Here is a 25,104-nt window from a genome sequence, read left to right as displayed (position 1 = left end):
TTTTTTTCAATTCCAGGGTGTTGGTTGAAAGACACAACAAACTTACTTTAAAAGGACTTCCTCCTGCTTTCAGCATCTACTTCGTGGGCACAACTCCTTGTAAAAAAACTACTAAATCTGCTTCTTTGGATCATATAACATACTCTCCACCAAAGTCCCCCTAGGACTTAGTTAGAACCACCAGCTAAAATTCAAAAATCTTCAGATCCAAAGGCTCAATCTACGGATCTGAAACCATAGGATCACAATGCTTCATATCCTGTTGTATTATCAGCCAGCCTTATTGCTCCTCTCAGATCCAGGACCTTCGGATCCGAAACCCAGCACTCACCAGAGTTCATCCTAGATCTGATCTCTCCTCCTCTGCATTCTCCCTTTTTGCAGATTCCTAAGAAACATTGCAGGGCACAGTCTTCCACACCCTCCAGGTCCTCTGATCTGCCCTGCTGTTTCAGAGCCCCAGGATCAGACAGCCCCGAGATGTGCAGAGTCACATCTGAAGAAAATCACTTTTTCAGCTCTGACACTATCCCTGAATAGATGTTCTTCGTGTTTCACTGTTGTAGTCATTACATTTGGGTTATCTGCTTGCAGGTAGCCCTCAGTCGGCCTGATTATCAAAGTCTAGGGTCCTGCTTCAGTTGCTGTCTCATCTTCCATGAAGTCAGGTAGTCAGGGGTATAAAGCATGCAGCCAACGTTATTATATCAGTCTTTCTTGCCATGTGGTGCCTGAAGCAGAAGCAGTTCGCAAGTGCCGGTCGGCCGACTCCTGAAATTTTCGTTTTCGAATTTGAGATACGAAGTCTTCATCTAAGCTATGTACCCCATTGGGGATCCTTTTTCTTGCTCTAAACCGATGTCAGTAAAAGTTAACAACTGTATTTCTTGTGGAAAGCAAATACCTCAAAGATTTTCATTCGTACTGTATTCCTTGCCTAGGCCCAGACCATGACTTACCTCGCTCTCGGTTTTGTGCCTTATTCAAACCTGCAAGACAATAAGAGCTCCACAAAGTGCAATAAACTGTGCTTTTCATCATTGCCTGTCTGGATCCTTCCTTCTGTCTTATTCAAACCTCAAACTATTTGTCTGTTCATTTTCGCATCGAAATATTTGGTACTCTGTTCAGTTGTCCAGAAATTGCTTCGGTAAGCCATCCGACTACTGACATTCCAAAAAAACACAAAGATAAAGACAGACTGCATAAGTCCAAAGCTGCCGACAATGCTTCTCCTAAGCTAATCACCAGTTCGCCGGTACTCAGTGAGGTGCTTTCGCAGCCCCTGATACCCCCTACTTCAGATTCGCAAGCCTCTACTGAGACCCATTTGGAGTCCGGTATGCCTCGAGATGCTTCTTTGTCTGTGGAACCTGCGGATGTCTATTCCTTGGATGTGTTCAGAGCCGCTGTGCAGGCACCGGCCTCTGAGGGTGTATTCATGCCTACTGACTTGCATATTAAACTGACGCCATCTTCTTCTTCAAGGCCTAAATCTCGATCCTTGCCTAGAAAACCGACGCCCAGACCTGCATGGTTTGACCCCTAGTCCTAAAAAACAAATGATAAGAATGGCTGAAGACCTTATTACTCTAATCAGGGAAAGCCACACTCCTCCTCCTAAGAGACCTAGAACTGACTTTCTTTCTGAATTTTCTTATCAGGATTCTGAAATTTCTGTTTTCTCTGATGACCAGGAGTTGCTCTTACCTACCTATGAGTTTTCTGATGCAGAGGTCTCCATTCCCTCTGCTTCCCCTCCAGAGGATTTCTCTTTTGTTGAAACTTTGCATACTCTTAGGGAGCATTTCCGCTGGGAAAGCCAGGATTACTCTGACTCCAAAAAGAAGCTTATGGATTTCTTACTCCTACCTCTAACACAGGCCTTTAACTGTCCCTCCTGTACTGGACATTGTCAATGATGCCTTCTTGAAATCTAGCCTGGCCCCTGCCACTTTACCCCCTGCTCCCAGAAAGGCTGACAGGTATCACAGAGTACCTGACTCTTACAAGTTCCTCTTTAAGAATCCTACTGCGGACCTAAAGGCATTAAGGCTATTACTGCCAAAACCCTACTTCCTCTGATAGATATTCCAGGGCCCTGGACAGATGGGGTAAGAAGGTATACACTTCTGCAAATTTGGCCATTAGGGCCTTAAACTGCCAGTTTCATATATTAAAGTATCAGCAGCATATTACTTGATTGCTTAAACAGAAAATTATGTTGATTCCTGACTGCACTGAAAATAAAGAATTACAGGATTAAATGCATTCTGCCGAACAAGTTGGAAAACATACTTTGCAATGTGGTTTTGTTTCATTAGAGGCATCTTGCAGGGCTGTTGTCACTGGGTCTGTACTTAGAAGGCATGCTTGGCTTAAGGAGCAGTCTTTGCCAGATCATGTTAAAGCTAAATTACTGGATGCTCCCTTAAACCAAGGCCGTCTGTTTGGCAACAATGCAGAAGTAGTACTTAAAAAGATGGAGGAAAAAGCTAAATCTATGCAAACTGTTAAAAGATTTCCTGCAAGTACAGCCTCCCAGATTTAGTAGGCGCTGGCCTTCTAAGAATTGGTCTTTTCCTGCCTCTTCCAGGCCTTCTCAGTCCAAACCCAGAACCAGACCACCACCCAGGCTTCAGTCAGAAGGTACTCACAGGCCTAAGCTGTGGGGGCTCCCACTTCCAAGTAGTAAGACACCCACCTATGGTAAACTGTCACAATGACTTAGCTTTAAACCTTCCAAGCCCTGCTCAACTGACTGTTCCTTTAGGAGGAAAGATCGCCCTGCATGCAAAAAACTGGGAACTCATTACCCAAGTCAAATGGGTTTTAAATTTTGTTTCCCAAGGATACAGATTCCACTCCTTACCAACTTCAAACAGTTGGGCAGACCTACCCCCAAATCAGTGGACAGAAGCTCAAAAGCAAGTTATCTCTTCTAAGTATCAGGGCTATTCAACCTGTCCCAGAAGAAGAATGGGGACAAGCTTTCTACTCAAGACTTTTCCTGTTACCCAGAAAAGACATTTCCTGGCATCCTATCCTGGACCTGTCTATCCTAAACACTTTTTTGGTAATCCCAAAATTCAAAATGTTAACTTTTCATCAGCTGTTTCCCATGCTAGGCAAAAATGCCTGGTTGCCAACACTGGATTTAAAGGAAACTTACCTGCATATCCCAATAAGGGAATCTTGCAGAAGATACCTACGCTTCGGAGCAGGCTACATGTTGTCAGTTCTCTGCACTGCCCTTTGGTTTATTTACTGCGCCCAGGGTGTTCACAAATTGCCTAGCTCCAGTCATTGCATTTTGCAGGCAAAGAAATATTCAAATATACCCATACCTGCATGATTGTCTAATTTAGGCAGAAAGCCAGGACTTACTAGTAAATCACCTGGCATTTGTAAAGAAATTGCTAACTTCTCTGGGGTACACCATAAACAAAAAGAAATCACATCTAGTACCCTGCCAACAAATTGTATTCCTGGGAGAAAGCTTGAATGCAACTTCTCAGATGGGCATACCTCATGCCCGAGAAACAAGTTCATTTGACAGCCTACTTCAAACTACTGGCCACAAAGACCCAGCTATCTGCAAGGAAAATACTGCAAGCCCTGGGGTTCATGGCCTCTTGAATTCTACTAATTCCATATGCAAGACTGCATATGAGGAAACTACAGTATCATCTAAAAATCCTGTTCTGTCAACATTCTCAGGACCTAGAATCTAAAGACAGAGTTCCTTTGGTGGGCAGAGGCCTGCCACCAAAACAAGGGACTGCCATTCACTCTACCCCCCTGCCACCCAAACCCTAACAACAGACGCATTAGACTATGCATGGGGGGGCTCACTTGGCAGGGCAGTGCTTTCAGGGCAAATGGAACTAGAGTCAAATGCACCTACATATCAATCAAGAAGTAATGTTAGCTGTACAGAATGCTCTGACAGCCTTCAAGGACCACAATCTTCCAGGACAATTATTGGTAAAGACGGACAACACCACTGTTATGTGGTACATAAACAAGCAGGGGGGAACACACTCATACACTCTCTGCAGACTAGCCATGACTCTGTGGAACACAGCCTAGAGCTACCAAGTGCACCTACAAGCTCAGTTCCTGCCAGAAAAGCTAAATACACTGGCAGACGACCTAAGCAGAAATCTCATGGACCCTCATGAGTGGAAACTGGAACCAAAAGTATTAAACAATTTGAGAAACAAATGGGGGAGCCCAGAGATAGACCTGTTTGCCTCGCCTCAGAACTACCAATTGGACAAATTATGCACAAGGACTCCCCACAGAGAAGCTTGGAAAGGGGATGGCCCTGTCCTTCAGCTGGAAAAACCTATGTTTGACTTTCTCTCTCTCCTCTCCGAAGTGCTACTAATCGTCAAACAGGACAAACCAAGGACAATACTTATTGCACCCGACTGTCCACACCAACACTGTTACCCCCTCTTGCGCAGTGTTTCACTTCTGGAACCATAGCACCTGCCTCAGACCTCTGCCCTGCTGTCCCAGCAGGAGGGCCAGATTCTGCAGCCACAGCTTCAAACCCTGAACCTTACAGTCTGGCTAATTACATGATCTCTCTGTTACCATCCCTCAGTAAGCAAGTGATGGATGTCATTCTGGAGGCAAGGAGGCCTAGAACTAGAAAATCCTATGCTGAAAAATGGTAGAAATTCTGTTCCTGGAGCCAAACACAGGGGATGGACACAACTGTGCCCAATCTACCGGCCATTCTTCAATACTTAACTGAGATGCTTCACAAGGGCCTTTCCTTTTCCTCCATCAAAATTCATGCCTCTGCCATTTCAGCTGATTATAATACAGAGCCACCCCTCTTCTCTCATCCACTGCTGAAGCAATTCTTCAGAGGGGTCAAAAACGTAAGACCACCCAGGAGAGCCCCTACTCCTGCCTGGGACCTTAACTTTGTATTGGAAAAGCTCACTCTACCTCCCTTTGAGCCAGCTGCAAATGCAGAGTTGAAATTCCTTTTTTGGAAAACATCCTTCCTCCTAGCCTTCACTTCAGCAAGAAGGGTGTCTGAATTACAGGCCCTCATGGCAGTGGAGCCTTTCATCATCATTTGTGTGGGCAGGGTGTCCCTCAAGACCAATCCCTCCTTTATGCCCAAGATGGTATCCATTGTGGCCCTTAATTAGTCCATTAATTTGCCAACCTTCTTTTCTAATCCACAGAACAAAGGGGAATGAATACTGGACTCCTTGGATGTGCACAGACAACTTTGATTTTACTTGGGCAGAACTAAGCCTCTCAGGAAATCTGAACAGCTGCTGGTCTCATTTGCTGCAGGAGTTGAGGGAAGGCCATTTCCAAACAAACCATTTCTAAGTGGATAAACCATTGCATTCATTTCTGCTATATGCACCATGGAAAACCTACCCCACAGGAGATAAGACCACATTCAACCAGGGCTGCGTCTACCTCTACAGCCTTTCTTAGAGGTGTCCCTACCAGGGACATCCTAGAAGCTGCTACTTGGTGTTCTGTAGATACCTTCACCAAGCATTACTACTTGCCAATTTTTTCTAAATCCGGAGCTGGTTTTTCCACTGCAGTCTTGCAGGGCCTTACAGCTGGTCCTAATGCAATTGCCTCCTCCCTTCCTTAGCTGTGGGAGTCTACCCAAATGTAATGACTGCAGTAGTGAAACACGAAGAACATAGTACAGTTGTGTACACTTACCATAAATGTAGATGTTAGAGTGTATTCACTGTTGCAGTCCTTGTTACCCTCCCTCCAGCCCCCTGAACTTCTATTGACTATACATCTATTTTTGCTTACTATGCTTAAAGCTTTCTGGTGTATTTGCTTTTTGTTGGTGATGTTACCTTGTATATAATTGCTTCCCATTATGGGGGCACCTGACATCTCGGTCAGGAAAAACTGATGTAATGGCGTCAGCTGCATGCTTTATACCCTTGACTACCTGGCGTCATTGAAGATGAGACTGCAACCGACGCAGGACCCAAGGCTTTGATAATCAGGCCGACTGAGGACTTCTTGCAAGCAGATAACCCAAATGTAATGACTGCAACAGTGAATACACCCGAACATCTACTTTTATGGTAAGTGTACACAACTGTACTTTCTGCTCCTATATCTTAGGGTTGGCAGGGGTCCTGGAGCCAAAGTGCAGCATCGGATCCATCGGGCCAAGATCTACTCTGATGATCGATCTGTCCTTGCTCCTTGCAGCCTTGCCGTTGTACAATTTGGGGCTGGTTCCATCCTCGACGCACTGATCTGATAGGAGTCGTGATCTTACCCATACTGGAAGTCTTTGCTCTAGTGCGGATGACCACAGCTTCTCTGGGCCCATCTGCCTTCAAGTTTGTGGGAAAGGGCTTTTTCTCCTAGAGATCATTCTCTCTTCCCTCAGATCCACTCACTGTTCCCTCCTCAATTCCAAGCTCTGAGTTGATCAAGCCTATTCCACAGGGACAGCCAGTTCCAGCTAGATTTCAGTCAGTTCCTGTAAAGGAACTCCCTCTCTCTCTTCAGATACCTCCCCTGAACATTCCCCTGATGAGATCCTTTGGAAGAGAACGTGCAAGAGGAGGCACATAGATTCCATGCTCGAATCTCTCACGGCAAATACTGATTTCAGTGAAGGAGAAGGCCCCCCCCCCCACAGATATCTCCTTTGGCGAAACATATGATATCTCCTTTAGAGTCATATTAGAGATCCTCAAGCAGAAAAGTGGTTAGTTTTCCTATAATCCTTCTCCAGAGGAGTCAGTATTTTTGGGAGCTTTCTGTGCTGGCCCATTTGGGTCTTGGGTCACCCCCCACCCAGCCACCCCCAACACCCCCACCTGTGGATGAACTCATTGATTTAGTTTCCTGCTGGACATGGAAGGAGCCAGATACCATTGAGCCCATTCTAAAACAACATGACAAATTCTTAGCTCCTCCTAAGGATAGACCCCACTGGAGCAAAAGAGTCCCAGTAGATGCTATTGTGGTGGCGGCAGCCATTAAGAAAGAGTTAGCAGAGCACAGCTCTTCTGTCAATCCGCTGAACAGAGTCTCCAGGCCGTTAGATTTCAAAAACGAGTGTTTGCCTTGAGGTCCCTTAATTACCTGCCACATTTCACAAAACTAGAGCGAGATTTGACTAAGGAGCTATCAAATTTTCTCTGAGTCCATGTCTGCAGAGGATTTCAAAAGATCATTTTCTCAGCTGGCCACTCTTATGTCAATTTCCAATGCTTCCATGAGGTTGATCGCTCATGCACCTGAAAGCAGGCAGCTCACAGACTGTTGGTTCAGGCATTGCCATAAGGAGGAATGCATTGATGTCACTGTCCGACTTTGCTGAGCTTTTGAAGGCATTTTTCATCCATGCTTCCTTTGATGGTACATCCTTATTTGGTTCATCTTTTAAAGAAATGCTTACCCTCAGCGAACAAGGAGGGAAGACTGTCTACCATGGGAATAAATTTTTCTACCCCTTAACAAAACTTTTCTAGGAATCAAAGAGGCGGTAAGAAAATGTGGATGTCCTTCATGGATGCATCTGCAGTCATAACAACTGGGTTGTCCTGTCGTCAGGCAGCCCTTCAGTCGGCCGGATTCCAAAGTCCGGGTCCGGCTTCGGCTGATGTCGCACTTCACCCAACGTCATCTCTGTTGGTCTTCGGGTATAAAGGCATCAGCCGACGCCATTTTCCTCAGTCTTTCTTGCCGCGTGGTGCCCGAAGCAGAAGCTGTTCGCAAGTGCCGGTCGGTCGGATCCAGAGATTACTTCTACCGAATACTACTTCGAAGACTTCTAAAGCTAAGTACCCCGTTGGGGACTCTTTCTTGCCTCAGCTGATGTCAGAAAAAGTTAATAATTGTTTAACCTGTGGGAAACAAATACCTCATAAGGATTTCCACTCTTACTGTCTGCCTTGTTTAGGCCCAGCCCACGACGTAGCAGCCTGTTCGGCCTGTGCTTCTTTCAACCGACGAACGCTTAGGCGTCGGTCGGAGTTTGCTGAACAGTTTTTCGGTTCTGATTTTGCGTATATTATGCCGTCGGATCCTCCGACTACCCAAACTGCTAAAAAACGCAAAGATAAAGACCGACACTCGCGGTCCGCGGTTTCGGCTGAAAACACGGTTAAGCAAACCGCGAGTGTCTCGGTTTCGGCCGAAACCGAGAAAGCTGATCAAAATACAGCAGAATCTATCACTACCACTGAGGCCCCTGCTACTTCTCTTGAATCGGCCTCAGAAATTTTATCCACTACGGTGGTTGCCACTGACTTATCAGACACCATTCCCTTGGATGTGTCTACCCCAGCACGTGGTGCTGCTAGGCCTCCAGCAGCCATGTCCATTAAGGCCTTTGCCAGGGCCAAAGCAGCCAAAACTACTAGAACAGTGCCTGCTAAACCCCCTACAACCCGGCCCTCTTCTAGTTCACAAATGCTTACTCTGGCAGAAGATTTAATTTCATTAATTAGGGGATCTCAATCTCACCCAGACAGGGCCTTTCAGCCCCCAGAGAAGAGACCTAGGGCAGAGCCCCCTGAGCCTGTGTCCTCTGATGATTCTGCTGATGAATCAGACATAACAGACCAGCCAGAGGCTCCTTTCTCCAATTTTGAAGACTCAGATGCTGAAGAATCCATTCCAGCTGCCTCCCCACCAGAAGAATTTTCCTTTGGGGAAACCTTACATGCCATGCGAGAGCAGTTCCAATGGCAGCAGCAGGATTTCTCAGACTCCAGAAAAGACTTAGAACCTTTCTGCACCTTCCACAACACAGGCCCTTAGCTATACCTCCTGTGCTCTCTGTAGTGGATGATGCCTTCAATGATGTCTGCTCTGCACCAGATTCTTTACCTCCAGCCCCTGCCAAACCAGACAGATTTTACAGGGTACCAGACACTCATCACCACCTTTACAAGGCCCCACTTGCAGACCCCGAAACTATATCCCAGGGTCCCAAGGCAGTAGCCGCGACCACAGCTAAAAACCCTATTCCTTCTGAAAGGGAAGCCAGGTCTTTAGACAGATGGGGCAAAAAGGTTTACACTTCAGCTACTCTCTCAGCTAGAGCTTTAAACTGTCAGTTTCACATGATACAATACCAAGAGTTTATGCTTGATCAGTTAACAAAAAAGCTATCCTCTGATGAATCAATTGATAAGAAATATGTATTAGAAATGGTAAATAACATACAACAGGTTAGTAACCATTCCTTAAAATGTGGCTATGATGCACTGGAGGCTTCATTTAGATCAGCCATGACTGGCACAGTGATAAGAAGGCATGCATGGCTAAAGGAACAAGCTTTACCGGATCATGTTAAAGCTAAGTTATTAGATGCTCCTATGGATAAGACCAGCTTGTTTGGTACACCTGCCCAGCAGGTAATGAAGAAAATGGAAGAAAAGGCAAAATCTGTTCAAACGGTTAAAGATTTCTTACAGGTCCAACCCCCAAGGTTTAGCAGGAACTGGCCTCCACAAGATCCCAAAGGAGCAGGAATAGACGTTCCAGAGGCAGAAACCAATCCAGAGGAGGTGCCTACAGAGGACGACAGTGGCAAGGTAACAACAGAGGCACAGACACAACCACTGCCTCTACAACAACACAGCCACAGTGACTTAACTCTAAATCCGCCTACCAGGGAACAAATAGCAGCTCCATTAGGCGGCAAATTAACCTTATTTTCAAAGAACTGGCACTATATCACAAAAGACAAGTGGATTTTACAAACCATAGATCAAGGTTACCGGTTCCACTTCCACGCTTTACCAGTCAAAAGAGGAATGCCAAATCTACCTCCAAATCAAAAAACAGAGGCTCTACAACAGATAATGCAGTTAGCAAACATGAGAGCTGTGGAAAGAGTGCCTACAACAGAACAAGGAAAGGGATTCTACTCTAGACTATTCCTAGTTCCAAGAAAGGAAAAAAGTTGGAGACCTATTCTCGACCTGTCCACCTTAAATGCATACATCATTGTCCCAAAATTCAAAATGCTGACCCTACAGCAACTTCTTCCCATGCTGGGCAAGGAGTGTTGGCTGGTAACTCTAGATCTCAAGGAGGCATACCTGCACGTCCCCATTCGACCAATCTGCAGAAGATACCTCAGATTTCTTGCAGGATCAGAGCATTATCAATTCTCAGCATTGCCCTTTGGCTTATCTACTGCGCCCAGAGTATTCACAAAATGCCTGGCATCAGTAATCGCCACTGCAGACTACAGGAATTCAAATTTACCCATACCTGGACGACTGCCTGCTACAAGAGGACAACAAAAGCAAGCTGACAACAGATTTACAAAGGGTCATTTACTTGCTACAAGCACTGGGATACACAGTCAATTTACAAAAATCAAGGCTGATACCATCCCAGACAAGGACATTCTTGGGCTGAATTGGACACAGTAAAACAAATGGCTTTCCTAACTGCAGAAAAACAAAGAGAACTCCCTCTTTACTTCTTGGCACTAACAAAACAGAACAAGTTAACAGCAAGAAAAGTACTGCAGGCCAACTTGGGCTTCATGGCATCATGCATAATCTTGGTCCCACTTGCCAGACTACATATGAGAAAACTACAGTGGTACCTAAAGAATTTATGGTCCCAACACAGGCACAGCCTAGAAACAGAAATTCCACTAATTCCATGCTTAAAACAGGAGTTCCTATGGTGGGCTCAAGCATGCCAGTCAAACCCAGGGCTACCCTTTCGCAGATGTCAAGCAAGCCAGACCATCACAACAGACGCTTCAGACCTAGGATGGGGGGCCCACATGCTGGACAAATGCGTGCAAGGATTGTGGACGAGGATCAACTTCACCTGCACATCAACCTAAAAGAAATGCTGGCAGTAAAACTGGCAATCCAAAACTTCAGACCATTTCTCAAAGAGGGCCAGTTGATGATAAGGACAGACAACACCACAGTCATGTGGTACATCAACAAACAGGGAGGCACTCATTCATAGCCCTATGCAGAATGACTTTGGAGCTGTGGAACCTGGCACTCAGCTACAACATCCAGTTACAGGCAATATTTGTACCGGGAAAAGAAAATACTCTAGCAGACATATTAAGCAGAACCACATCGGATGCCCACGAATGGATGCTACACCGGACATCTTCAAGACCATCTCAAAGAAATGGGGAATGCCTCAGATAGATCTATTTGCTTCCCTCTCAATCACCAGCTCAAAAGTTCTGCACAAGGACATTCCACCCACTAGCATGGAAAGTGGATTCGCTCTCCTTCAGCTGGAAAGGCCTAACAGCATATGCATTCCCACCTCTTCCCTTGATACACAAGGTATTACTAAAAATCAAGGAAGAACGTCCAAGGATAATCCTAATAACTCCAAACTGGCCAAGACAACACTGGTACCCACTGCTGAGGAGCATGTCTCAGAACAATATGTGGCCAATACCCCTGATGCCTTGATGTTAACTCAGAACAACTACAGCATCATGCATCCAAACCTAAAAACGTTGCAACTGACTGCATGGAACATCACATAGCAGCAGCTAATCCAGAACTTTCCCAAAGAGTTAAAAGACATTATTCTTGAAGCCCGCAGACCTTCAACAAGAAGGAACTATGCAGGAAAATGGAAAAGGTTTGTCATTTGGAGTACTGAAAGAGGAAAAGATGTATCAAACATAGATATGCCTAACATTCTGGAGTATCTGGCAGAACTTCTACACTCAGGCCTGTCCTACTCCTCCATCAAGATACATGCATCAGCTATATCAGCAGAATACAGCTTTGATCCACCTGTTTTTTCACACCCATTACTCAGACAGTTCCTCAGAGGAATCAAGAATGTAAAACCTCCAAGGAAACCACCATTACCAGCTTGGGACTTGAACTTTGTGCTAGAAAAGTTGACACTATCACCCTTTGAGCCAGCAGCAACAGCAGACCTACAGCATCTGTCGTGGAAAACCGCCTTCCTACTGGCAATAACCTCAGCCAGGAGGGTTTCTGAACCCAGGCCCTAATGGCAGTACAACCCTTCCTAATCTTCCATCAAGATAGAGTGTCCATGAGGACTAATCCTACATTTATGCCTAAGGTGGTATCCAGAGTGTCTTTAAACCAGGCAATCCACCTACCTACCTTCTTTCCCAACCCACAAAACAGAGGGGAAAGAATACTGCATACCTTGGATGTACATAGACAGCTACGCTACTACCTGGACAGAACAAAAAGTAGCAGAAAAACTGATCAGCTTTTTGTAGCCTATGCAACAGGAAGAGAAGGAAAAGCTATTTCCAAACAGACAATCTCCAAATGGATAGGAAATTGCATACAATTCTGTTATTCCTTCCATGGAAAACCAATTCCACAGAACATAAGACCTCATTCTACAAGGGCAACAGCCACTACCACAGCCTTTTTACGAGGAGTGGCAACCAAAGACATTATTGAGGCGGCTACTTGGACCTCCGTGCATACATTTGCCAAGCATTATAATTTGCCTCTATATTCCAGATCCCGAGCAGGGTTTGCCACTGCTGTACTGCAAGGGATCCTAAACACACCATAATCTAGTTTCTTCCTCCTCCCCTAGTTGGCTATGGTATTCTACCCAGTTGTTATGACTGCAGATGCATCCATGAAGGACATAGTACAGTTTTGTACCTACCATAAATGTAGATGTCCGAACTGGATAGCATCTGCAGTCAGGATTACCCTCCCTCCTCCCCTCTGTGGTACTCCTAGGGTGTTTACCCTCCTAATAGCTAGCTGGTGGGGGGAGTCTTTATGGTGTATTTGTTGTATATATGTACATACATGCTTATTTTTGTGTTTACCACTATCTTTTTGGAAACATTGGCATTTATCCAAAATTTTTAGCCTTCAAGAGGGCTACTGGCATCTGGGGCAAGAAACACTGAGGAAAATGGCGTCGGCTGATGCCTTTATACCCGAAGACCAACAGAGATGACGTCGGGTGAAGTGCGACATCAGCCGAAGCCGGACCCGGACTTTGGAATCCGGCCGACTGAAGGGCTGCCTGACGACAGGACAACCCAGTTGTTATGACTGCAGATTCTATCCAGTTCGGACATCTACATTTATGGTAGGTACAAAACTGTACTTTCTGAAAATTTCTGGAAACTTTCCAAGATTTGTGAGGGGACACCTGCAAATGCAGAAGAGGCTCCTCCAATGGTAGACATTGTCCTAGAGGTAAAGCAGGCCTGCAAAATCAGGGTTTCCACGATTCTTTTCCTGACTGACCTTTCCATTGCTCTTGAAGTGTTACCCATCTGTCTGCATCTGGAGGCATTTGGGGGACGGTTGTCTTTGCACTCAGACTCCTGGGCAAGTATAATAGAAGATTTATGACTGCTAAAATAATATCCAGAGGTTTCTCCATTCCATTTCATGTTTCAAACTTTCTTTCTGCAAAAGAAAGAAGCTCCTAAGATTCCACCCATTCAGAGGAAAGCAGCAGCGCAAGAAACTCAAAAGCTGCTTGGCAAAAGCGTCATCCAAGAGGTCTCACCAGACCAAATAGGATTCAGAACTTACAATTCTTTTTAGTGCCCAAAAAGACAGGGACCTCAAACCAACTTTGGATCTGAACAGATTGTCAGAATGTGAAAAATTCAAAGTTCTGAATGGTCATGGCACAGTCCAGTCTGCCTTTTCTTGGCAAGGACAATTGGATGTGCTGTGTAGATCTTCAGGATGCATACTATCACATCAAAGTAGACAGATGCTCCCAAAGACATTTATGCTTTTGTCTGGGAGCCAGTCATTACCAATTCAGAGTCTTGTCCTTTGGACTTACCACAGCCCTCAGGGTGTTTCCCTAATGTATGGTAGTGGTGGGAGCTCAATTGAGACTTGAGGGATTCCGGGTGTTTCCATATCTAGATGCTTGGATCCTCACCACCCCCTCCATGCATTGCTTTTAATAATCCATGGACTATTTTCTCAAGACTTGCCTCTCGCTGGGAATAAAAGTAAATTAATCAAAGCTGACACCAGTACAGAGCTTGGAGTTTATTAGTGCTCATCTGAACTCAACACAGATTGCATTCTACCAACTCATTTTCATTATCCTCTGTGGATATTGGACTCAATTCCAGATCCCCTGTCATCACAATATCCAGGCTGTCAAGCTGCATGCATGGTTTCTCCACTTCCAATAGTTGTCAGAAAGCCCAGGCTCTCTTCCCCAGTAAGCCCACTAGCATGTTATCCTAGAAAAATATTCCACCAGGAAGTTTACAAGAGCAAGTGGAAAAGATTTTTCCTTTGGGCATTGAAAAATTATGTTGACCCTTTTTCTGCTGCGGTTTCAGCTTTCCTTTTTAAAGAAGGGTCTGTTTTTTCTATGATTAAACTGCTCTTGGCAGCAATTTCCAATTTTCATACAGGAAACAGAAATTATTCTTTAGCTTTTTCCAAATTATGTAAAGCATTTCTAAAAGTCATTTTTTTCCTTAGACCACCAATAAAAGATCCTTTACCTTCCTGAGATGTGATGGTCATACTTCAGGATCTAACTCAAGAACCTTTTGAACCTTCAGCAATAATGATCTAAAGTTTCTTTCATGGAAAACAATCTTAGTAGCTGTCACTTCTGAAAGAAAGATTTCTGAATTCCAGGCTGTTTCATCAGACTCCCTACATTATTTTCCGTAAAGGTAGGGTTACTTTCCGAGCAAACCCTTCTTTTTTACCTAAAGTGGCTTCTGAATCCAACATTAACCAGTATGTTAATTTACCCGTTTCCTTTCCAAATTTTTCAAATAAAGAATACATGCTACACCACCTAGATGTGCACAGACAATTACTTTTTTCTACACAGAGCAAAACAAGTCAGAAAGTCAGATTAGTCATTTGTTTCCTTTTCACCAAAAAGACTGTCATCCCAGTTTCTAAAGTTACTCTAGCTAAATGGATCGCAGATTGCATTTCTTGGATCTATTCTCAACAAGGCTTTTCCCTGCTTAGACTAAAGCCCAATCCGCTAGATCCATGGTTACTTAGTCTCCCTTTTGGTCAGAACCTGTGTGGTAGATTGTGCAGCAGACACATGATCCAGTGCTCATACTTTATTTCCTCATTATAAATTGCATCTAATATCCAGAAGTAGAGCTGCCTTTGGCTCAGCAGTACTCCAGAATATCCTTCTATGAGGACTGACTAAGATCAACGTAGCTAGGGACTCTGTACCATTCATTAAGAAGAATGAAAAGGGCAACATTAGATTTAAAAGTTTTGTACTCACCATAACTAGGCATCTGTGTTGCCATTTTCATTCTTTCTCCGTTTTCCTTCCATTCATTTCCTGTCCTTCAATCTTCTGGAGGAACCTGTTGGATTATTTATTGGAACGTACAGTTCCGAGTTTGAGCCCTATTGTTTTAGCTGTCCCTTGTCTGTCTAATTTATGGCAACAAACTCTGTCTGAGGTATTGAGAATAGACTAGGGCATTATGGATAGAGGTAGGAGTTTGAGAGTTGGAGCCAAAGTCTATAGTATGCAGCTGAGTCAGATCTGAACCCATTCAGTGAGGAAGAATGAAAATAGACAACACAGATGCCTAGTTATGGTGAGTACATAACTTTTAATTTCCCTGTATGGAGTAACTTGAATTCTTCCTTTGCATAATCCCAGTTTTGTAATCTCTCATTCTGTAAGACTGCACTTCCCTTTGGCTTATCTACTGCTCCCAGAGTTTTCACAAAATGCCTGGCTCCCGCCATTGCTTTTTGCAGGCAAAGAAATATTCAAATTTACCATTACTTAGAGGACTGCCTAATTCATGCAGACAGTCAGGAAAAGTTGCTCAAGCACTTGGCCTTTGTAAACGACCTACTGACCTCCCTAGGGTACACTATCAATGAAAAGAAATCCAAACTAGTACCCACCCAAAAAAATATGTTCCTGGGAGCAAGCCTGGACACAGCATCCCAGTTGGCATTCCTTACACCAGAAAAGTAAACTTACCTGACGGCCTATTTCTCTCAACTAGCCGCCAAACCCCATATGTTCTTCATCTCACATTGCTGCAGTCCTTACACTTGGGTAGTCCGCTGTCCTCGGTCGGCCCGAATATCAAAGTATAAGGCTGACGTCGGTCAAGGCGCATTTGACTGACATCAGGACGTCAGGGTACAAATGCGCATGACCGACGTCATATCCTCAGTCTTTTTTGCCGCATGGTCCAATGCAGAAGCAGCGTTGCAAGTGCCGGTTGGCGTTCTGAAATTGTTCGATTTCGGAGTTTCAGACCGAGTCAAAGTTGGCTAAGTACCCCGTTGGGGAATATTTTGGTTTTTTCTTGCCTCAGTGGTTTACCGGATGTCAGAAAAAGTGAATAATTGTATTTCTTGTGGGAAACAGATACCGCATAGAGACTACCATACTTTGTGTATTCCTTGTTTAGGGCCTGAGCACGATGTTGTTGGGTGTCGCTCTTGTGCTAGATTCAATAAGCGCACTATAAAGAGAAGATTAGATTGTGCCAGGTTAGTCTTTGGGAAGCGGTGCAATTATAAAATGCCATTGGATGCTCCGACGCCCGCTTCTTCGATTAAGCGCAAGGACAAAGCAGTTAAGCCTAGGCTTGAAGAACCGTCCGTACCGGACGCCGGTTCTTTAGAGGTGTCGGTGGAGCCGGTGGTTCCACCGGAGGTTTCTTTGGGATCCCAGGGAGAGACTTTGTTATTGCAGGATGTGGCCTCTCAGGAGGCAGGTCAGGCTGATGGGGCTTCTCAGGTTACTATACTCCCCTCCCTGCCTAGGGTGGTTAGGCCCTCTCCTTCTGTTTCCAAGGCTTCTCCCAGAGGCAGGCCAGGTTTAGCTTCAGTTGGTGTCACCCCTAGTTCTTCAGGAACTGTGCCCAAGAAGCATATGCTTAAAATGGCAGAAGATTTGATTACTTTGATTAGGGGTTCTTTGCCCCTCCTGATAAGAGACCTAGGGTGGAGCCTGAGCTAGGGAGTTTTGAGCAGGCTTGGATGTTTCAGAGTCTTCGGCTGAAGACTTGCAGGAGTACTCTCCTTATTCTGATTCTGATGTGGATGATTGTACTCCTTCTGCTTCTCCTCCTGAGGATTTTTCTTTTCAGAAACTCTTCATTCCATGAGGAAGCATTTTAAGTGGGAAGGTCAGGACTTCTCTGATTCCAGGAAAAGGCTTAGGGAATTTTTCTTACCCCAGCATAGGCCTTTGGCTATACCTCCTGTTTTGGATGTAGTGCAAGATGTTTTACAGAGGCTTCTCTTAATCCTGATTCTTTGCCTCCTGCTCCTGTTAAACCGGATAGGTATTACAGGGTGCCTGAAGCTCATAAGTATCTTTTAAGAGTCCTAGGGCAGACCCAGAAACTGTTAGCCAGGGGCCTAAAGGTGTTAAGGCTTCTGTTGTCAAGAATCCGGTTCCTGCAGATAAAGAGGCCAGGGCCTTGGATAGATGGGGAAAGAAAGTTTATACTTCTTCCACTCTAGCTATGAGGGCTTTGAATTGCCAGTTTCACATGTTGAAATACCAAAACTATCTCCTTTCACAATTGAAGTCTAAGGTGGATGCTCTGGCGGAAGGTATTGATTGTAAAGAGTTGCAAGATTTAGTACATGTTTCTGAACAGGTGGGTAAGCATTCTTTGCAATGTGGTTTTGATGCTGTACAGGCCTCGTCTAGGGTGGCTGCCACTGGGTCAGTTCTTCAGGCACGCCTGGCTGAGGGATCAACATTTATCTGACCATGTTAAAACAAGGATTTTAGATGCTCCTTTACAATCTGATGTGTTGTTTGGTTCTCCTGTTGAGGCAGTTTTAAAGAAAATGGAAGACAAGGCTAAGTCTATGCAGACTGTTAAAGATTTTTTGCAGGTTCAACCTCCAAAGTTTAGTAGAAATTGGCCTACTAAGGGGTGGACATATCCTTCTTATGATTCCCAGTCTAGGGGTAGATCTAGACGTGGTAGGGGCAGAGCTCAGGGCTCTTTCAGGCCTAGAACAGGGAGTTCTCCTGCACAGTCTTCAGGTGAGGGCAGGGTCAGTCCTTTCGTAAACAGACCCAATGACCTACCTTTTCAGCTGCCAGAGCCTTCTCGTCTGGCAGCACCTTTGGGAGGAAGGTTGGCACTTTTCAAAGAAAATTGGAGTTTAATTACCCAAGACAGATGGGTATTGGATATCATACACCACGGTTACAGGTTTTATTTCCATACCTTGCCTCCTTTCAAAGGCATGCCAGACGTTCCTCCTCAACAAAGAATAGAGGCTCACAAGCAAATTTCTCTGTTACTCCAAATAGGGCCATACAGCCGGTCCCTATGCCAGAAGTGGGCCTAGGATTTTATTCTCGCCTGTTCCTAGTACCAAAGAAAGGGAACACGTGGAGACCAATTTTGGATTTATCTATCCTCAACACTTATCTGGACATTCCCAAGTTCAAAATGTTGACGTTACAGCAGCTTTTACCTCTGCTGGGCAAAGATCATTGGATGGTAACTTTGGATCTCAAGGAGGCTTACCTTCATGTTCCTATCAGACTAAGTTGCAGGAAGTATCTGCGTTTTCGAGCTGGGACTTCTCACTATCAGTTCTCTGCATTGCCCTTTGGCTTATCTACTGCCCAGAGTGTTCACGAAAGTTCTGGCTCCAGTGATAGCTTTCTTCAGGCTAAAAGGAATTCAGATCTATCCTTATTTGGACGATTGCCTGATTCTGGCTCAAGGAAGGGACAAGCTTCTTCATCATTTGGAATATGTGATAGCAGTGCTAAGATGCCTGGGGTATTCTGTGAACGAAATAAAGTCCAGTCTAGTACCCTCTCAGGACATGTGCTTTCTGGGTGTAAGACTGAATACAGCATCCCAGATGGCCTTTTGACCCCGGACAAACAAGAGAATCTTTCCCTTTACTTCCATCAACTATCTCATCAGTCCGGGCTGACTGCAAGGACAGTCCTTCAAGCCTTAGGGTTCATGGCATCTTGTATTCTGGTGCTTCCCAATGCCAAACTGCATATGAGGAAGCTGCAATGGTATCTCAAAATGTATGGACACAGCACTGCCAGGATCTGGACACTGTCATTCAAATAATACCTTGCATTCAAAAGGAATTTTTGTGGTGGGCTCAGGAATGTCACCTAAACAAGGGACTCTCTGTGACCCGGCCAGAGGCGAGTCAGATTTTAACGACAGATGCCTCAGACAAAGCTTGGGAGCTCATCTAAATGGAAAGTGGATACAAGACAAGTGGCCTGCCAGACTACAACATCTACATATCAACTTGAAGGAGATGTTAGCAGTCCAGTTTGCATTAATAGCTTTCAAGGATTTACTTCTTCCAGGGCAGGTGTTGATTCTAACAGACAACACAACTGTCATGTGGTACATCAACAAGCAAGGGGGAACACATTCTTATCCTCTATGCAGGCTAGCAATGATTTTGTGGGAGACTGCTCTCAGTTTACAGGTCAATCTTCAGGCAAGGTTTCTGCCGGAGCACAGAACTCCTTAGCAGATGTGTTGAGCAGATTAATTATGGATCCCCACGAGTGGAAATTGGATCCTCATGTATTTCAGAAATTGACAGTGTCATGGGGAACTCCAGACATAGATCTGTTCGCTTCCCCACTAAACCACCAGCTGCCAAAGTTTTGCACAAAAAGGTTTCATCCCACAGCTTGGAAAGTGGATGCTCTTTCCTTCAGTTGGAGCAATCTTCATGTGTATGCCTTTCCGCCTCTGCCTCTCCTCTCAAAGGTACTACTAAAGGCCAGACAAGACAAGCCAAGGATGATTTTGATCGCTCCAGATTGGCCTCGACAGCATTGGTACCCATTACTGAGAAACCTGGTACGGAAGCCTCCATGGCCTTTGCCTTCGATTCCACACCTATTGTCTCAGGAGGACAGTCATTTGCTCAATGTCAAGCTTCACTCTCTACACCTAACAGCCTGGCATATTCTGTTTTGAACCATAGTGGGCCTCCACTTCCACAGCAAGTTTTGAATGTTATTTTGGAAGCTAGAAGGCCTAGTACAAGGAAAGTGTACGCAGATAAACGGAAGAGATTTTTCTTTTGGAGTGCAGCAAAGGATTTTGATGTTTCTGAGCCTAATTTAAGTGTGGCTCTTCAATATCTTACTGAGTTACTGGACAAAGGTTTGTCCTTCTCTTCTATTAAGGTTCATGCTGCAGCAATTTTGGCTCACTATGATTGTGACCCACCATTGTTTTCTCATCCTTTGTTCAAGCAATTTCTTAGAGGGGCAAAGAATATAAGACCCCCGAAGAGCTCCTACTCCTGCTTGGGATCTCAATTTTGTGTTGGAGAAACTCACTCTACAACCTTTTGAGCCTGCAGCTACTACTGAATTAAAGTTTTTATCATGGAAGACTGCTTTTTGTTGGCTATTACCTCTGCAAGAAGGGTTTCTGAGTTGCAGGCCCTTATGGCGGTTGAGCCTTTCTTAATTTTCCATAAGGATAGGGTATCTTTACGTACTAATCCTTCCTTTATGCCTAAAGTGGTTTCTAGTGTGGCTTTAAACCAAACTATTCATTTGCCTACTTTTTATGCAAATCCCCAAAATAAAGGGGAAAAGATTTTGCACACTTTAGATGTACACAGGCAGTTGCGATATTATTTGGACAGAACTAAAGGGTTCAGGCAGTCTCAGCAGTTATTTGTTTCTTTTGCTTTGAGTTCTCAGGGCAAGCCTGTGTCAAAACAAACTATTTCTAAGTGGATTGGGTTTTGCATTGCTTTCTGTTATTCCCATCATGGCAAGGAGATTCCAGCTGGGATTAGGCCTCATTCCACTAGGGCTGCTGCCACTTCGACAGCTTTTTGAGGGGTGGCAACTAAGGATATTTTGGAGGCAGCTACTTGGAGTTCAGTGCATACTTTCTCTAGGCATTATCACCTACCACTTTACTCTAAATCCAGGGCTGGTTTTGCCACTGCTGTTTTGCAGGGCATTTTGGCAGCTCCTGCTTCCTTATAGTTTGGCCATCCTCCCTTACCTCTGCATTGGGATTCTACCCAAGTGTAAGGACTGCAGCAATGTGAGATGAAGAACATAGTACAGTTTTGTACCTACCATAAATGTAGATGTTCAAAGATCCACATTGCTGCAGTCCAATTTACCCTCCCTCCTTCCCCTCTGTAGTTAGAGGCGGTTGTGTGGGTTGGGTTGTCAATATGAGGTATATTGTATATATTGTATATATTGTACATATTTTTAGTGCTAGGATGGTTGGTTGTTGTTTGCTGTCTTTTGGTTTTGACCTTTATTTTTAGGGTCTTCTGACATCTGGGGCAAGAAAAGACTGAGGATATGACGTCGGTCATGCGCATTTGTACCCTGACGTCCTGATGTCAGTCAAATGCGCCTTGACCGACGTCAGCCTTATACTTTGATATTCGGGCCGACCGAGGACAGTGGACTACCCAAGTGTAAGGACTGCAGCAATGTGGATCTTCGAACATCTACATTTATGGTAGGTACAAAACTGTACTTTATCCGCAAGGAAAATCCTGCAAGCTCTGGGGTTCATGGCATCTTGCGTTCTACTCATTCCATATGCCAGACTGCATATGAGGAAACTTTAATTGGATCTAAAAAGCCTTTGGTGTCAACACTCTGAAGACCTGGAAATTCTTCTAACAATGATACCTTGTCTAAGGAAAGATGTCCTTTGGTGGGCAGCAGCATGCTACCACAACAAGTAACTGCCCTTCTCACCACCCCACGCTGCCCATATCCTCACCACAGATGCATCAGTGTGTGCCTGGGGTGCACACCTGAACGGCAGGTGCATACAGCGCCAATGTAGCCCACATCAAATACATCTGCACATCAACCAAAAAGGGATGTTAGTTATCCAGCACGCATTGACAGCTTTCAGACCCCTTCTCTCCCCAGGGGCTCTACTAATCAAAACAGACAACACCACAGTGATGTGGTATATCAACAAGCAGGGAGGGGCTCACTCCTACCCTCTATGGAGGCTCGCCATGACCATTTGGCACACAGCCTCAGCCATACAACTACACCTATTAGCACAATTCCTGCCAGGCTCTCCAAACTCTCTGGCAGACAACTTAAGCAGAAATCTTCTGGACCCACACGAGTGGCAGCTAAACCAAAGAACCTTCAGCCTTATAACTCAGAAATGGGGCACCGCAAAGGTAGACCTCTTTGCTTCCCACTCCAACCCTCAGCTCAGTAAGTTCTGCACCAAGGAACCTCACTGCAAGGCCTAGAAAGTGGATGCTCCATCTTTCCAATGGGCTAACCTCTCAATCTATGCATTTCCCCCTCTACCACTCATTTCAAGGTTACTGCTCAAAATAAAGGAGGAAAAACCAAGGGCAATCCTGATTGCCCCAGACTGGCCACGCCAGCACTGGTACCCACTTCTGGGCAGCCTGTCCCCTCTGCCACCATGGCATCTCCCTCAGATCCCAACACACTTGACCCAGAGGGAAGGAGAATTCATGCATCCTCAATCGCAGACCCTCACTTTGACAGTCTGGCTTTATTCCCTGACCACTGTACAAGCTGCCAATCTCAGTAAACGGGTTCTACATGTTATACATGAGGCCAGACTCCCTAGCACTAGATAGTCTTATGCTGACAAATGGAAAAGTTTCTGCACCTGGATCCAGGCTAAGGGAGCCAATACGGCACCGCCCTCTCTACCTCTCATCCTGGATTACCTAGCTGACCTACTACACAGTGGTCTATCAATTTTCTCTATTAAAATTCATGCCTCTGCTATCTCTGCTCATTTCAGCACTGAGAACCTCTTTTCTCACACCCTCTCATCAAACAGTTTCTCATAGGGGCTAGCAACTTGAGGCCACCCATAAGAGCACATACCCCAGCTTGGGACCTACATTTTTTTGTTAGAGACACTCACCCTGCCCCACCCCCCTTTTTGAACCTGCAGCTTCAGCAGATTTAAAGTTTCTCTCATGGAGGACAGCCTTGCTTCTGGCCATCACTTCAGCAAGAAGAGTATCCGAGCTAAAAGCAGTAATGGCTGTAGAGACCTTCATCATTTTCCATGCTGACAGGGTCTTCCTTAGGACTAACCCATCCTTCATGCTAAAAGTGGTGTCCATTGTGGCTCTTAACCAATCCATTCATTTGCCCACCTTTTTCCCTAACCTGCAAAACGAGGGGGAAAGAATACTGCACTCTCTAGATCTGCACAGACAGCTCAGATTCTATCTAAACAGCACTAAGTCATTCAGAAAAACTGATCAGTTGTTAGCTTTGTTGCAGGAGCAGAGGGCAAAGCCATATCCAAACAAACCATTTCCAAATGGATAGCACACTGCATCCATTTCTGTTACAAGCAACATGGGAAACCTCCCCCTAAGGGGATCAGAACTCACTCTACCAGAGCAAACCTCCACTTCTACAGCTTTCCCTAGAGGAGTCCCCACCAGGGCCATCCTGGAGGCTGCAACATGGACATCAGTTCATACCTTCACCAAGCATTACCACCTTGCCTATCTTCTCCAAATCCAGGGCAGGGTTTGCCACTGCAGTCTTGCAGGGCATCCTAGCCAGCCCCCAGTCTTCTTGATTGCCTCCACCCTTTTCCTCAGCTTTGAGAATCAACCCAGATGTGATGACTGCAACAGTGAAACACGAAGAACATAGTACAGTTGTGTACACTTACCATAAATATAGATGTTAGAGTGTATTCACTCTTGCAGTCCTGGTTTCCCTCCCTTCATCCCCCTTTCTCTCTCTCTTATTACAAGGAACTTTTTGGTATTTACTTTCTACTGGTGGGGTTCTTCCACCATATCCTGGTTCCCACTTGAGGGCTCCTGACAGGGCAAGAAAACTGATGTAATGACTTTGGCTGCCTTACTGTATACTACTGATGACCTGACATCAGTCCTGAAGCGACCGGAACAGGTGCAGAAATACTAAGCCTCTGGTATTCGGGACGGCTGAGGGCTACCCTGGCAGGTGTAACCCAAATGTGATGACTGCAACAGTGAATACACTCCAACATCTACATTTATGGTAAGTGTACACAACTGTACTTTCAGCTGACCCCTCAGTGGTGTCTGTAGCTTCTGACAAGTCCTCTCAATTGCTTCCTTTTCCTAATTTACTGCTCTCTGGTAATGGTAGCAGAGCTGTGGAAAGACTAGGCAAGAAGGTGTATACCTCTGCTACCTTGATTTTTAGGGCTGTAATTATCAGACCCATATGTCCAAGTACTTGTTGGCTCAGGTGTCCCAGGCCTGTCATGTTATTTCTGATCTTCCAGACTCTGAGGGTAAAACTTCTGCCCTTTCTGTATTAGAGACTTCTTTCCAGGTAGCGAATCATGCCATCGAGTGTAGTTATGATGCAGCAGATGCTTCCTCTAGGGCTGCTGTTTTTGGATCAATGATGAGGCTGTACTCTTGGCTTCGCCTTTAACCTTTGTCTGATATTAAGGCTAAGTTAATAGATGCTGCTCTAGATAGATAAAACACTTGTTTATAGAAGCTGGTGCTGGTTTAAGTCCCTTCAAGATAAGGACAAGGCTTTACAAGAACTTAAACATGTGTTTCTCCTGTGCTTAAATTTCAGAGGAATTACCCCAGTAAGTCAGCTTTTGTTTGTAGGCTGTTTTGCCCTCCTGCTAAGGGTAAAAAGGGTGGTAAGTAGCCTCCTCCTGCGAAGGCTACTCAGACGTCTGTGCCTCAGAAGTCTCCTTTTCCTGGTAAACCAGGTGCTGACTATCCTATTCTTCCCAAGTAATTTCCTCTTTCTCTTTGCCCCCCCTCCCCCCCCATCTTCCTGTTGGACTACAGATTACTCAGGATTCCTGGGTTCTGTCCATTATCTGCCAGGGGTATTTCATAGTTTGGAAATTCCTTACCCTTTTATGGGTTTTCCTCAGGACATCTCTCCTTTCCAGAGGTGCTTCAAAATCTTTTGGCTCAGAGTACTATTCAAGAGGTGCCTGTGTCCCAAATGGGGAGGGAGTTTTAATCTAGGATGTTTCTAGTACTCAGAAAAGAGGGTACTTGGAGACCAATTGTAGACTTATGTCATCTAAACAGTTTTCTTAAG

At 45.0% G+C, this 25,104-nt stretch overlaps 1 protein-coding gene across 1 annotated transcript in view; it reads left to right on the top strand.

Moving 5' to 3' along the window:
- AP1G1 (adaptor related protein complex 1 subunit gamma 1) overlaps nucleotides 1-25,104 on the top strand; it is a 4,036,072-nt gene that overhangs the window by 2,981,925 nt on the left and 1,029,043 nt on the right. The gene's annotated exons all lie outside the window — the stretch shown is intronic.

The sequence above is a fragment of the Protopterus annectens genome, chromosome 8.part0 (assembly GCF_019279795.1).
Source record: "Protopterus annectens isolate FY-2018-M chromosome 8.part0, PAN1.0, whole genome shotgun sequence".
Taxonomy (NCBI): domain Eukaryota; kingdom Metazoa; phylum Chordata; order Ceratodontiformes; family Protopteridae; genus Protopterus; species Protopterus annectens.
The sequence above is the reverse complement of the archived record's forward strand: the minus strand, read 5'-3'. Positions and strand labels throughout refer to the sequence as shown.